A 14,834-nucleotide genomic window follows, 5' to 3' on the forward strand; every position below is an offset into this window, starting at 1 on the left:
CCTCAACTGCGAGAGTATAAAAACAGCTGCCCCCGGACGCCAAAAGGAGGGCTCCGATTTCTTCTGTTGAGTAAAGTGCTCTCCCGTCTCTCTACTTCGGTCAACCTGACCGCCAACTCTTTGCGATGTTAAAATAAACAAGTTGTTTTGTTGTTACCAGTCGACTCATGCTTTGCCGGGACCCTCGGATGCTTCCAGTTGTACCCCAGGCCGCCAGGCCAACGCTACCCTTGGGGCTTGCGACCCAGGTACAACCACGGGCGTCAGCGCCGAGTTCCCAACAAATCGTACCAGCGGGTACGACCACAACAACTCGTACCAGCGGTGCGATCCAAATACGGGCTGTTCCGCACCCCATGAATCTATTTCAGTACCACTCGCCATATTTAAATTAGGAGGTATAGCAACCATTTAAAATCTCTGTTACGATATCTAACAGATGACATTGATCGTTTTCAATACTACGCCATTAGGTTTGTTCACTCTTCACATTCTCGTGGCCTCGGTACATAATCCGTGAAAGCCGAAAGCAACTGGTCACTTCTCTCGTCGTCGTCGTACTTACGGTGCTTATTGCCCCATTCACGGGTCTAAACAACGCCATAAGCTCGAAATTAAATTCTGGCTTATTACGGATGTAAAATGAAACACACTCTACGTCAGTTCTGGTTAACGCACAAATACGGGCTGCTTTGTCATTAGGAGTTTCATGTCTAGTGGCAGCGCATAAGACTAGAAAACTTACACAAACAGGCCAGTAATCATCCTGTTTGTATCATCCTCTGGTCTAGTCTATCGCGCTACCAGAAAGTATAAAACTGAGTCAAGGATTTACATTTACAATTTGTCTAAAGATAAAGAGCTTAGTACACTGCACCTAACTTTATATGTTATGCCACTTATTACTCACCGCCAATTGTCCTCTTCTGGATACCAAATCTTACGCAATTGCTTTTTATATGAGTTTTCGTTAAAGTGGTACAAGGCTTCTATGAATGAAATACTCGAAGAAAGTTGTGGTACCTAGATGGAAAAAAATGTCTACAACGTTGGAGCGAAATGTGTAGGCTTATAACTAGGACATCGAAGTGGGTTTTTTGGCTCACCGTAAATGTTATCTACAAAAATAAATTTGTAAACATTTTAGTTCCCTTATTTACTTGCATTATACCATTCAGAAGCAGTACCCTACCCTACGCAACACCCAAACGCTCACAAGGCTGTCGTCTATCTTATAGGTACGAAAACAAATACAGGGTGTTTCAGCTAACTAAGGCCAAGTATTAACAAAACAAACAAAGGGGCTACGAACATCGAATCGGCGAAGTAATTCAGTGAGTCATATGGAGCACGTCGTGATATTCCTTTCCAATCCGCTAAGCTAGGCAAGTAACAGATCCCTTAATCATTCTTTTAATTAGTAACTCTAGAGAAAAATCTTCAACCCGAAAGGTCTATCGCCTCGTCAGAAACATCCGATTATTTCAGCTATGCTAAGTTAACTGCACTGTTAAATTTTTTTACAGCCATTTTACAAGGTGGGCGAAATTAAAAAAAAAATACCGTGTGACTGGCGGCTAGCGCGCTGTTGTTTTAGTCCCCTCAAATGCAATTTGAACCAGTTAGCAAATTCTGCTCCGCGTACAGAGATCGATTGAACAGACGGCTCGTGACTGCGTTGGACGTTAAGTGACAAAAGGGATGCAACGGCCTCAGAAAAACATTCTTCAACGAGAAAGCGTCTGCCACGTGTGAATGCGATGTGGGACCGGAAGTAGCATGTGACGCAGCGCAGGCATTTTTTTTTTCTGACCAATGAAGAAACACGATGGAAGGGCCGAGGCTGATAATGTTATGAAGTACGGAGATGGAAACCATGCTGCCTCCGGTCCGACATCGCATTCGCATGTGGCGGCAGCATTTCTGTAGAATTTTTTTCTTAAAACCGTACGCCCCTTTTGTAGCTTAACATCCATCGCAGGCACGGAGAGTCGATTCAGATGATCTCTGTGTGCGGAACAGCCTTTGCTAATTCGTTCAACTTACATTTGAAGGCATCAAGAAGGTGGTGCGTTGGGCGGCACTCACGTGGTGTTTTTTTGTATTACGCGCCCTTTAAAGCATCGCTGACAAAAAATTACAGCACAGCTAGCTTAATATAAATGACGTATTTCGATGTTTCTGCGTAAGCGCTACAACTCTTGTATTCAAAATTTTTCGCTGGAATTAGTATTTCAAAAGCCAATTAAGCAAGCTTCATTAATTACCCAGCTTGGTGGATTGGCAAAAATATCATGACGTGTTTTGTATAGCTGAGAACACTACTGCGCCTTGTGGCGCACGTAGCGCCTATGTTCTTTTTATTTGGCGCAAGTTAACTGAAACATCCTGCAGACAGCGTGTCCCACGTAACTTGGGCCAAGATGCCAAATAGGTAAGGCGCGTCGGAAGCGAATTAAACCGACCGCATACTATTCGCACGGTCCTATAGTGATCGAGACAATTTTGCTTTTTTCGCGTAACTCAATAATTACATAAATTTATTTACCCAACTTTAATTTATTGGCGGAAGACCCCAAGTATGATGTGCAGATTTGTAGAGCACCTCCAGACACCACCAATTGAGTTGTTTCCCCTACGATACGTCTCACGCAGTCCTTTCTTCCGGGTTGCAAAGAAGGCCCACGAAATATGAAGAAAGCTACGTGACGGAGCACCTGCGCAGTGGTATTGTGCTGCTCTCAAGCGTGCGTTCGGTTAACGATTTCGGCTGCATCGTGACTGGCGACAGTGAAGCGGCCGGGTGTTCTTAATCTCCTCGGCAACGCTCGGCCAGCTGCACGCATTTGCGTCGTAATGTGACGGGAGCCGCCAACCCAGCTGCCTACAAGCGTCATAACGTCCTGCCGCTTCCCCGTCACGAGTCATGATGCAGCCGATCTTGTTCACCGAACGCACGCTTGAGAGCAGCACGATGCCACTGCGCGAGCTCTCAACCACGTCGCTTTTTTTTCATGTTTGGCGGGTTTTCTTTGCACAACGGGAAAACGTACAACGTGAGACGTATCATACAGGAAACAACTCGCTCCGTGGTTTCTGAAGCTGTACTACAAATCTGCGTATCATACTTGAGGTATTCAGCCCATAATTACAAAGTTCGGTAATTAAATTTATAATTTGTGAGTTAGGGGGAAAACAAAACTTTGCCGGAGGTACTATAGGACAGTGCGAATAATAGGCGTTCGGTTCCATTCGCGTCTGACGCACCTTTCAATTTTAAAGTCTAGGCTCAAGTTACGGGACACCCTGCATACCGTAGCACGTAATTCAGTGCCAAAGGTATATATTGACATTATTAAACTGTTTAACTAAAATGGAGCTACAAACAATATTAGCAAAAGGAAGTCCTTTCCTCGTCCAAATTGCCTAATACAGTTAGAAAAACTCAGTGTCATCTGTATACTTAACTTCGTGTTGTTAAAGCCTGATGCGAAGGCAAGACTGTAATAAGGTTGACCGTCATTAGTTCCGTTCATTACTTGGTACGCGGCCGAATTTAAATGTAGTGAGATCGAATTCCCGCACTTCCATGCACAATACTGTTTTGCGATGCGATGAACGACCGAATTGTTACAAATTGTTTGACGTTGTTGGCAAGAGATAAATACCTGTTATACCATGGCCTTGTGGTTAGTGTATCTGGCTATTGTTCTTGAAGATCACAATGAGATCGCACCATCGGCCATATATTCTTTTTGCGAATGTTTCTTTGAGAACCTTGCCGTACCTTCTTGACTGCGACTGATAATGGCTGCGGCTGCGGCTCTGTAGCTGAGTAGCGTACACACACAAAACGCTAAACAGGTTGGAAGCACATACTGAAATCTGGTACATGAAGGGAACTTTTATGAAGGAATTAGTTACATGATATCATACCAATCGCTATGCGTACAAATTACTTTTCTACTATAGCGTTGTTTGCAATCTCACACAAAGCTTTGTCTATTCCACAGGTTGATAAGAACATCATGCAACGTTATCTTCATGTTCATGCTCGGTAGTACGTACAAGTTATGCGGACATGCAAGTAGCCATTCATGTGAATGTAAACATTGAGACATCGACGCAGTAATGCCGTCAGAAAAAGACGGTGTTTGTTTTTTGGCAAGGGAAAAATTGGGTGTACAGGTGCATTCACATAGAACAAGGAAGTGTAACAAATATTCCTTTCTGCCATTTTTAAGCCAACGTCCTAATGAAAACTAGCTATTGTGCATGTTCGTTCCTCAGACATGCAACGTGCGCTTCCCAATGCATGCGTGAATCGCCCAGGATGCGCTAATAACTTGAGCAAAGTGCTGTTGCACTGTGAGACCGATGCATTGTTCTAACCATGGAGTTCGTAGGGTTCGGTTGCCTGTTCCATGTGTTTGTTTTCTTGCACTGCAATAGCTTGAGCAAACATTTGCTATAATGTTCGATCTCATATCTGACGTCAATGCGTCGACATTTACCAGTGTGCATTTGCCCATATTGCTGTTTGCATATAGGCATAACATTCGAACAGCCCATTCTACGAAAATCGCATTAGATATGACTTATTGCAAAATAGGACGAAATAAAAAGACTATACTAAGTGTTTAGCGTAAAACCTGAAAATACTCCAAAGATAACACTATTTACTGTTTTGCTACAACACAGAGAATTCCACTCGCTTCTACTTCTTATTTTGATCATACACTTGTTTTGCATTAGGCACCTTACCATGCACCTATAAACGAGTTTGTTTTCCACTTAGGTTGCAAATGACTATGGTTTTTTTTAGTTGATGCCCTTTTATACCTGCTATTAACAAATTTGAGACATTGGCAGGGGTAATAATTCGGATTGTGAAAGTTTGTTGCGTGGAAATTTATTCCTGCATTGCTATATGATAAGAGCAGTGTGTGCCAATATTAGAAAAAGCGGAGTTAACAGACTTTTTCTATCGCTTCTGTAAAAGTATAATAAGTTCGTTGAAGCACACTAGATGTTAAATATTATACTTGCATTCAATTTAAAATTTACATCAGTTTTGTTGTCTCCTACTTAGGTCAGTGAAAAATGCTATTTAGGAGATTCTACCAATCGGCTGAGTTTTGGTAATTACACTTACGTATCTGTAGTGAGCTTCAAGTGCTGGCATGTTCAACAGCGTCTCTGGGTATCCTACTCCAAATGGCATTTCTTCCAACTGAAACGAAACGAAACGCTTTTAAGAAAAATATAATACGAAAGCACCCGTGTACTTAGATTAAGGTGCACGTTAAAGAATCCCAGGTGGCCCCAGTTGCAGGAAGCCCCCACTATGGCATGCCTCATATTCAAATAGTGGTTCTGGCATGTAATACCTCAGAATCTAAAAATAAATTACACACTCATTGCCTATGTGAGCATAAAAACCTCAATATTAGAGCTTTCCAAACGCTAAGTAATTATGCCACCTATGGCATCTCGCTATCATTGCAAATGATAACTGATATATATTGATGTATTGCGTTTTCGCTCTTATTTTTCTTACGACATACAACTCACAAGCCGCTTCAGACATATTAACACAACGGCGTTCCTTTTCTCATTTCATACATTACAGATGATTGCTTAGCACGCTACAATACCATTGCTAGCCATTATCATTCATAAATAATTTCTTTACAGTTTCGAATTTATATGAATGAACAATACGATTTGTGACGATGGTCAAAACAGGTCCCTATTAAAGAATCGTCCGTTCTTCGAATTCAGTGCCTGATCTTTTTCTGTTAAACGTGACATTCATCATCATCATCAGCCTAGTTACGCCCACTGCAGAGCAAAGGCCTCTCCCATACCTCTCCAACTACCCCGGTAATGTACTAATTGTGGCCATGTTGTCCCTGCAAACGTCTTAATTTCATCCGCCCACCTAACTTTCTGCCGCCCTCTGCTACGCTTCCCTTCCCTTGGAATCCAGTCCGTAACCCTTAATGACCATCGGTTATCTTCCCTCCTGATTACATGTCCTGCCCATGCCCATTTCCTTTTCTTGATTTCAACTAAGATGTCGTTTACCCGCGTTTGTTGCCTCACCCAATCTGCTCTTTTTTTATCCCTTAACGTTACACCCATCATACTTCTTTCCATAGCTCGTTGCGTCGTCCTCAATTTCAGCAGAACCCTTTTCGTAAGCGTCCAGGTTTCTACCCCATATGTGAGTGCTGGTAACATACAGCTGTCATACACTTTCCTTTTGAGGGATAGTGGCAACCTGCTGTTCATGATTTGAGAATGCCTGTAAAACGCACCCCAGCCCATTCTTATTCTTCTGGTTATTCAGTCTCATGATCCGGATCCGTGGTCACTACTTGCCCTAAGTAGATGTATTCCCTTACCACTTCCAGTGCTTCGCTACCTATCGTAAACTGTTGTTCTCTTCCGAGACTGTTAAACAACACTTTAGTTTTCTGCAGATTAAGTTTCAGACCCACCCTTCTGCTTTGCCTCTCCAGGTCAGTGAGCATGCATTGCAATTGGTCTCCTGAGTTACTAAGCAAGGCAATATCATCAGCGAATCGCAAGTTACTAAGGTATTCTCCATTAAATTTAATTCCCAATTCTTCCCACTCCAGGCCTCTGAATACCTCCTGTAAACATGCTGTGAATAGCATTGGAGATATCGTATCTCCCTGTCTGACGCCTTTCTTTATAGGGATTTTGTTGCTTTCTTTATGGAGGACTACGGTGGCTGTGGAGCCGCTATAGATATCTTCCAGTATTTTTAAATATGGCTCATCTACACCCTGATTCCGTAATGCCTCCATGACTGCTGAGGTTTCGACTGAATCAAACGCTTTCTCGTAATCAATGAAAGCTATATATAAGAGTTGGTTATATTCTGCACATTTCTCTATCACTTGATTGACAGTGTGAATATGGTCTATTGTCGAGTAGCCTTTACGGAATCCTGCCTGGTCCTTTGGTTGACAGAAGTCTAAGGTGTTCCTGATTCTATTTGCGATTACCTTAGTAAATACTTTGTAGGCAACGGACAGTAAGCTGATCGGTCTATAATTTTTCAAGTCTTTGGCGTCCCCTTTCTTATGGATTAGGAATATGTTAGCGTTCTTCCAAGATTCCGGTACGCTCGAGGTTATGAGGCATTGCGTATACAGGGTGGCCAGTTTCTCTAGAACAATCTGACCACCATCCATTAACAAATCTGCTGTTACCTGATCCTCCCCAGCTGCCTTCCCCCTTTGCATAGCTCCTAAGACTTTCTTTACTTCTTCTGGCGTTACCTGTGGGATTTCGAATTCCTCTAGGCTATTCTCTCTTCCACTATCGTCGTGGGTGCCACTGGTACTGTATAAATCTCTATAGAACTCCTCAGCCACTTGAATTATCTCATCCATATTAGTAACGATATTGCCGGCTTTGTCTCGTAACGCACACATCTGATTCTTGCCTATTCCTAGTTTCTTCTTCACTGTTTTTAGGCTTCCTCCGTTCCTGAGAGCCTGTTCAATTCTATCCATATTAGAGTTCCTGATGTCCGCTGTCTTACGCTCGTTGATTAACTTAGAAAGTTCTGCCAGTTCTATTCTAGCTGTAGGGTTAGAGGCTTTCATACATTGGCGTTTCTTGATCAGATCTTTCGTCTCCTGCGATAGCTTACTGGTTTCCTGTATAACGGCGTTACTACCGACTTCTATTGCGCACTCCTTAATGATGCCCATGAGATTGTCGTTCATTGCTGCAACACTAAGGTCCTCTTCCTGAGTTAAAGCCGAGTACCTGTTCTGTAGCTTGATCCGGAATTCCTCTAGTTTCCCTCTTACCGCTAACTCATTGATTGGCTTCTTGTGTACCAGTTTCTTCCGTTCCCTCCTCAAGTCTAGGCTAATTCGAGTTCTTACCATCCTATGGTCACTGCAGCGTACCTTCCCGAGCACGTCTACATCTTGTATGATGCCAGGGTTCGCGCAGAGTATGAAGTCGATTTCATTTCTAGTCTCACCATTCGGGCTCCTCCACGTCCACTTTCGTCTAACCCGCTTGCGGAAAAAGGTGTTCATTATCCGCATATTATTCTGTTCCGCATATTATTCTGTTCCGTTTGCGGAACGTGACATTATTATGGCGTAAAAAATTCACCTTGAACGTGAAATTAGTGCTAAACTATCGGAAGCACAGTATATACTGCACTTCTGCTCCAACAGCACCCTGAAGGGTAACTTCATACACGCCAGCACTAGCAGTCATAATGAAGAAAGGGGAAATCACGAGTTCAGTCAGTACTATGCATCACGATGTAAGCTTTGAAGGCTTTCCGAGGCAGAAAACATATAAGTAGAAGCAACGCCTACGCTGATTGAAATTTACAAAGCAAATAAGGTTTCTAACATTGACCATCGTAATATCTACGAACTCTGGAAATGACAAAAAAGAGAACAACGAACGAAAGAAATGTTTGTGGAGTTTGATAAGAAAGGTCACGCGTTAGAGCCTAAAAATTTTAAAATTTTTCACTGATAATGTTTTTGTTGGACAGTGCTTCCTTTTTTCGGCATGCTTCTTCGCAGCCAAACCGGATCACTTCCGTTTGACCGCTCTTTCACCTGTTAACAAATACACAGTTACGCCCCACACAAGGCACGCCAGTGTGTACAAGAACATTCACGGTTGTTGTGGCCCATTGAGTCTGCTGTCTATGTTGTCACCGAACTTTGGAATCAGATTCACAATGCATGCGCAACGCGAATGGTCTTCTGCATTCTGAAAGTCATGCAAGCACCAGTGATCACGCTGAAATTATTAACGAGCCCTGCGTAAGTAGCCAACACATCTCATCCGTCGGTCACATTTTCTGCAACCACCAACTGCGCTTGGAGTGTAACTCTCTTTACTTGGCATTGATCTGCCAAATATTAGGTTCGTTAGCCATACTTTCGACACCATCTGGCTCTTCACCATCACTACACCCTCACAATAAAGATTGCGACAGAGCTCATGTCACAATGACTGTCGATGGTAATGCGATTGGCGTTCCAGCACAATAGTGCAATACCATATTGCTGAAGCGACATTTATTTCGCAACTGCAATAATCATTCTGAGACTTTCAATACTTAGACTGTAAACGATGTACTCCGCTGTCGTCCCAACGAGCTAAAGCACTGGCCTGGCAAGGTAGCTTATGAGCATGGGGGACAGACAGTGACTGTGTGGCGCCATGGCAGTGACGAAGATGAAATACGACGAAGGAACGACATCGATGGAGCGGCAAAGGTGGTATCACGACAATCAGATGGCCATGGTGCACCCACAACAATATGACAATGAAGGCATGAGGAAAATAAGAGGATTACTGCAGCGTGACAACGATGGTATGAGAACAAGACTACGAAAATGGAAATATCACGATATTATGACCACGACGGCATTACGATGGCGGTATGACAACCAATGCACGATAGCGACTGCCCAGCGATTACGCAGTGACGACTACGGCATGATAACGATGGCCTAATCAGGATTGGCGGACGAAAGAGTAACTACAATAGAATGACGAAGGAGCAATGATGTCGATCGATCGACGAAGTCGTTATCACGATGACAGTATGAGGAAACTGACATGACGTTACTAAGTTTATTATGATGGTAAAACGACAGGATGATAAAGACCACTCTGTTACGAAAATGGCGTTACAATGGTGGCATGACGACAGTCGGATGCTTAAGTTGGAATGATGACGACGGAACGATTGGGACTACGTCACAATGGTATGATGACGATATGGACGGGATAAGCACAATTGGGTGATGAAGTATTACGTGTTTTCTCACGTCTTCGGCTGATGGCCCAGCCGGCTCGTAGTCCAACAAACTCAATGTAACGATACTAGAATCTGGATTCCGCCCCAGCCATTACCTCGAACTTCGCGAATCTCATCTTATTCATAAATTTAACGCTCTTTCGTCCGGAATAAATGAAAACAAAGGAAAACTAACCTGTCTAACTTTAAATTGAGCACACATATCAACTCATGGCACTGTGTAATACACATATTATTTCGTCGCCTCGTTAGTTCTTTTTTTCACATGTGACCTTTTGACGTATGTGCCTTGAAGGTGTACGCTTAACACCTCCATTTTTAGATAATTCGAGGTTGCACTTAGAGACGCCAGGTGCTGACATCACGCCTTTGTATGTTTATAAGTACATTATTTTGTTCTCACTACGCAGAATCATGGTAACCGCTGGCACTTACCATATAGTCATGTTTCCATATATTGTATGCTAAACACATCTACATTTCCTTGTGTTCTCTATTCCGATAGGCGTATCATTCATAATTATGTAGGATGGGCAGTGTAAGTTCTATTCAGCGCAGATAGTGTCCCCTCTGCTCTTGATACGGTGCCTTCGGCTATGTATGAATTGCTCATGCGTTACTGTACTCTGACGAAGGCTGGACCGCCAGCCGAAAACGTCAAGGAAACACGTATTACTTCCAGAACGTTCGTCGTCTCTTGCAGTGAGAAATACAGGGGCGCTAGCAGAAGACGATTGTTGGCACTCGCATCGCTCCGCTCAGGTGTTGTCTCTTTTTGTGCATTCATATATAACGCCAAGCGCATCTAACCTTAAGCGCGTACTATCAATTGGTGGAGGTGCGGGGCAACAAAAGATGGCGTAAAGTGGCGAACGCGTTTTCACAAGCGGTAGACCATGCCGAGATGCCTTAGCTGTTGAAAAACTGCTGCGTTAAGGTGGCGATTATGGACGTGAAAATACGCACGAACCGGCGAAAGTACGAACACAGGCCTATAAAGCTACGGAGATTTTTCAGCGTAGTCGGCCTGGGAAACTCAACGACGGCGCGAAGCTTGGAAGGATCAGAAAGGTCACCGTCCTTGCTGACAACAAGGCCTAAGATGGCAAGTCGGCAGGCAGCAAAGTAGGACTTTTTTCAAATTAAGCTGCAGTCCATCGTGTGAAAGGCAAGACAGGACGCGTGCGAGGCGGGTTCTGGAAGATAGGCGCACGCGCAGCTTGGAAGTCATTTGCAGGTCGAATAGTATCCCTGCCCAGCGGCATTGCTAGTGCCTGCCTGCGAGCAACTTCAACATAGGTCAGAGGAACGGAAACAAGCGGATGCTGGTAGGAAGTTGGTAGCGCCTAAGAAATTTGCTCCTCTATGGCTTGTTGTAGCGTCGGAGCAAGCGCCTGCGCAGAGTCCGCGACGTGGGGAACAGCGAACAATTGTTCTGCCACTTCTTGGACAAAAAGGTGTATTTGCTGCATTAATATTGTGGTGTCAATTGAAGTGGAGCCTACAGTTAATGCTGACATGTTGGCCGTGTCAGAGCTCGGGAGGCCTGTTGAAATGCGCACTTTCCGCAACTCGTCGTAGCTCTGGCAGTACTGACAGGTCCATGACAGTTTGGGGGTCTTTGACATTGAGCATTTGGAAGGCGTCGTCCTCGATCCCCTTCGTAACGTGTCGGATTTTATCAGCTTTGGACATAGCAGGCTTGATGCGACGGCAGAGGTAGACAATATCCTCAATTAAGGATTTAAAGTTCTCGCCGGATTGCTGGGCGCGATCGCATATGCGCTGTTCAGTGCGGAGCTTGCGAACAGCGAATCGGCTGAAGAAATCCGCGAAGCTCGTTTTGGCAATAACGGCTTCGTGGTTGTGGAACCACAGCTGTGCCACGCCCGCCAGTTAAAAGATGACGTTGCTGAGTTTGTCGCAGTCATCCTATCTATTGTGAGCGTGGCACAGCTGTAATATTATATATATATATATATATATATATATATATATATCATGAAAAGCCAGCAAACACTGACATATATAAACACTGACTCGTCGAAATGCGAAGGTTGTGGGTTCGGTTCCCACCTGCGACAAGTTGTTTTTTCATCCACGTTAATTTCCATTAACTTAACATTTCTTCATTTCATTTATTAAGCACTAGTAATTTCCCTTATGTTGTCCTTGGTGTCAGTGTTTGTTGGCTTCTCATGATATGACTAATAAAAATCGGGCCCCTCGGTTAACCCTCTTCTCGTTTATCTATCTATCTATCTATCTATCTATCTATCTATCTATCTATCTATCTATCTATCTATCTATCTATATATATATATATATATATATATATATATATATATATATATATATATAATATATATATATATATATGTGTGTGTGTGTGTGTGTGTGTGTGTGTGTGTGTGTGTAGTGCAGCGGTGGCGTAGAGGTAGATCATCCGCCTCGCGTGCACGAGGACCGTGGCTAGAACCCCGGTGCCCCGCAATTTTCCACCAGATAAAAACAATAACCGCGTGTTGATAAAGTTGCATAAACAGGCCTGGAGTCCGGCCTGATCCCGGTGACCAGAACCGGTGACGCACTGCCTCACCAGAGCAGGATTGGCCACCCTGGTGCAGTACTTGGCCACAACCTCCTATATCAATACAACAATCAAACCCCGGTCCTCAGTCCCCAGCCGCTTCGAAGCGACTGACCACGGCGGCGGTCAGACCTGTGGCGCAGCAGAGGGTGCTAAGAATCCCGGATCCGTAGAGGCCTCCATTGGAATCTGAAACTGGTAACGTTTAACACTACAACGTTATCTAGTGAGGCGAGCCTAGAGAGAAGTGGTTCTTGTGGGGAAGGAGAAAAGTTGGCGCTATTTTCTGCAACCCATGCGAGAGCACGGCTCAGCGCCAGCAGGGTGGAGGGGATGTTGTTAAAAGAGAGAGAGGGTAGGAGCGAGAAAGGTAGAGGGACGTAGAGATGGAAGCGAAGTAGTGGCCGATCAGGAAGCGCAAGGTGGTGGGATAGCCGTTAGGCCATCCGTCTTTGTAGAAATGTCCTATAGTCTCGCCGAGAGCCCCGACGAGTCGAGGTACTCGACGACACTTAGGAAAGCTGGTAGCTGATTACGAGTGGGGAAGAGGATATCTTCCTCTAGTGAACATGGGAGCCTCAGGCGGTGGAACTCTTGCAGAAGTCGACCACGGTGCTGCAGGTGAGCAGGGCAGGCCAGCAGGAGGTGCTCGAGAGTTTCTGGTTCACCACAGGAGGCACAGGCAGGCGAGGTGGCTTTCCCAAGGCGGTGCCAGCGGGCTGCCGTCCAGTAGCAGCCAACTCGCAGTCGGAGCAGCAACGAGGCATCCCTTCGTAGGACGCCGTGCTGTGGAAGAGGCCGTGAAGGCCGGCCCAGGGATACCCGTTTTCCGGGTGGCAGACGATGATGTGTCGGCGCAGCCTGTGTTTCGAGAAGTCTGCGGCAGTTACAGCAGGGCTGAGGGGGACGCTTGAGTGGTGGGCACTTTTTGCCAGAGTGTCCGCCTCTTCATTGCCCGGGATCCCCACGTGTGCCGGTAGCCAATGCAGAGATACTGAGCATCCTGCGTCCTGAAGGGCCGTCAGTCTTGAAGAGAGCAGCGCTATCCCAAGGCTAGCCCTGTCAGGGTTCTGCAGGCAGAACATCGCCGCCTTGTAGTCGCAGAAGATGGCTACCGGGGTCGCTGGTAGCTCCTCTGCAAGTAGGTCCACAGCAAGGTGGAGTCCTGCTAACTTTGCTGCGGTAGAACTTGCGTGCCCCGGGAGACGGCACACCTTGCTCTTTCGTAGGGCCGGTGCAACGCAGGCTGCTGTGGATGTGCCAGTCTCCGGTATCACGGATCCATCGATGAAGATGTGAAGGTGGTCCCCAAGTCTCTCTTGGAGGAGAGAGGCTGCCGTCTGCTGTAGGGCACATCTTGGGGAACGATTCTTCGAGACACCTGGCAGCTCCGTCGATATAGGGAAAGGTGGTCGATGTGGTGGGCGAGTCTGCACAGCGTTCGCAGGTGTGTCCCCTATGACCTCCTTATAGAGGCCACACAGGCGTCCCATGTGTGATGCTAGCCGGGAGCGCAGGCGGCGAAGGAGTGCTTCACCATCTGCGGCATGGTGTAGGCGATCAATGTGTCGTAGCCCCTGTTGTAGGAAGAGTAATGACAGGGGCAAGGCACCTGCCTCTGCCAAAGTGGCGGCCACTTGCGAGGTTCGGGGAACGCCAAGACAGAGCCGTATTGCTGACCGATGCTGCAGCTCCAGTTTCCGCAGCGCCACAAGAGGGAGGGCATACAGTAGCCGTGAAGTGACTGCAGCTTCAAATAGCTTCAGGGCCCATCTGTTGGTACAGCCCTGTCCACGGGCAAGGAGCTGTGAGATAGCCTTGCGTACCCGAAGCGCCTGGGCGCACAGGGCCTTGGTAGCCGGCAGCCAGTTCAGCCGATGGACAATAAGCAGCCCCTGGTGGGTGACTGCCTTGTTCCATGGGATCTGGACGCCCTCCAAACCCTGCCGGTCAGCTGAGCGGTGGGCTGATGCTCTGGGATGCAGTAGCAAGGCCTCGGTCTTCCTGGCCGAGATGGTAAGGCCGATGCTGCACAAGTAGGCAGCCGCAGTGTCCAGGGCTCTCTGTAGGGCCGCACGTGCCTTGCGGATGTGTTGCGGTGGTCCCCGCACACATAGGGTGATGTCGTCCGCGTATATTGAGGACTGCACGGGGAAGTGATGGTCGATTGGCCGGGCAGCAGGCAACCGTGTCATGGCAAGGTTGAAAAGGAAGGGGCTCACCACTGACCCCTGTGGCACGCCTGCAGCGACTGGACGGGGGGTGCTCTTCGATTGACCCACACGTACCCTGAGGGTGCGGTTGTGCAGGAACGACGAGAGGAACTCCCGCAGGTTGCCGCAGATGCCGAGGAGGTCCAGGCCCTGCTGGACAACTGCGTGAGGGAGGCTG

Source organism: Dermacentor variabilis, chromosome 10 (genome assembly GCF_050947875.1).
Source record: "Dermacentor variabilis isolate Ectoservices chromosome 10, ASM5094787v1, whole genome shotgun sequence".
NCBI classification, from domain to species: Eukaryota; Metazoa; Arthropoda; class Arachnida; order Ixodida; family Ixodidae; genus Dermacentor; species Dermacentor variabilis.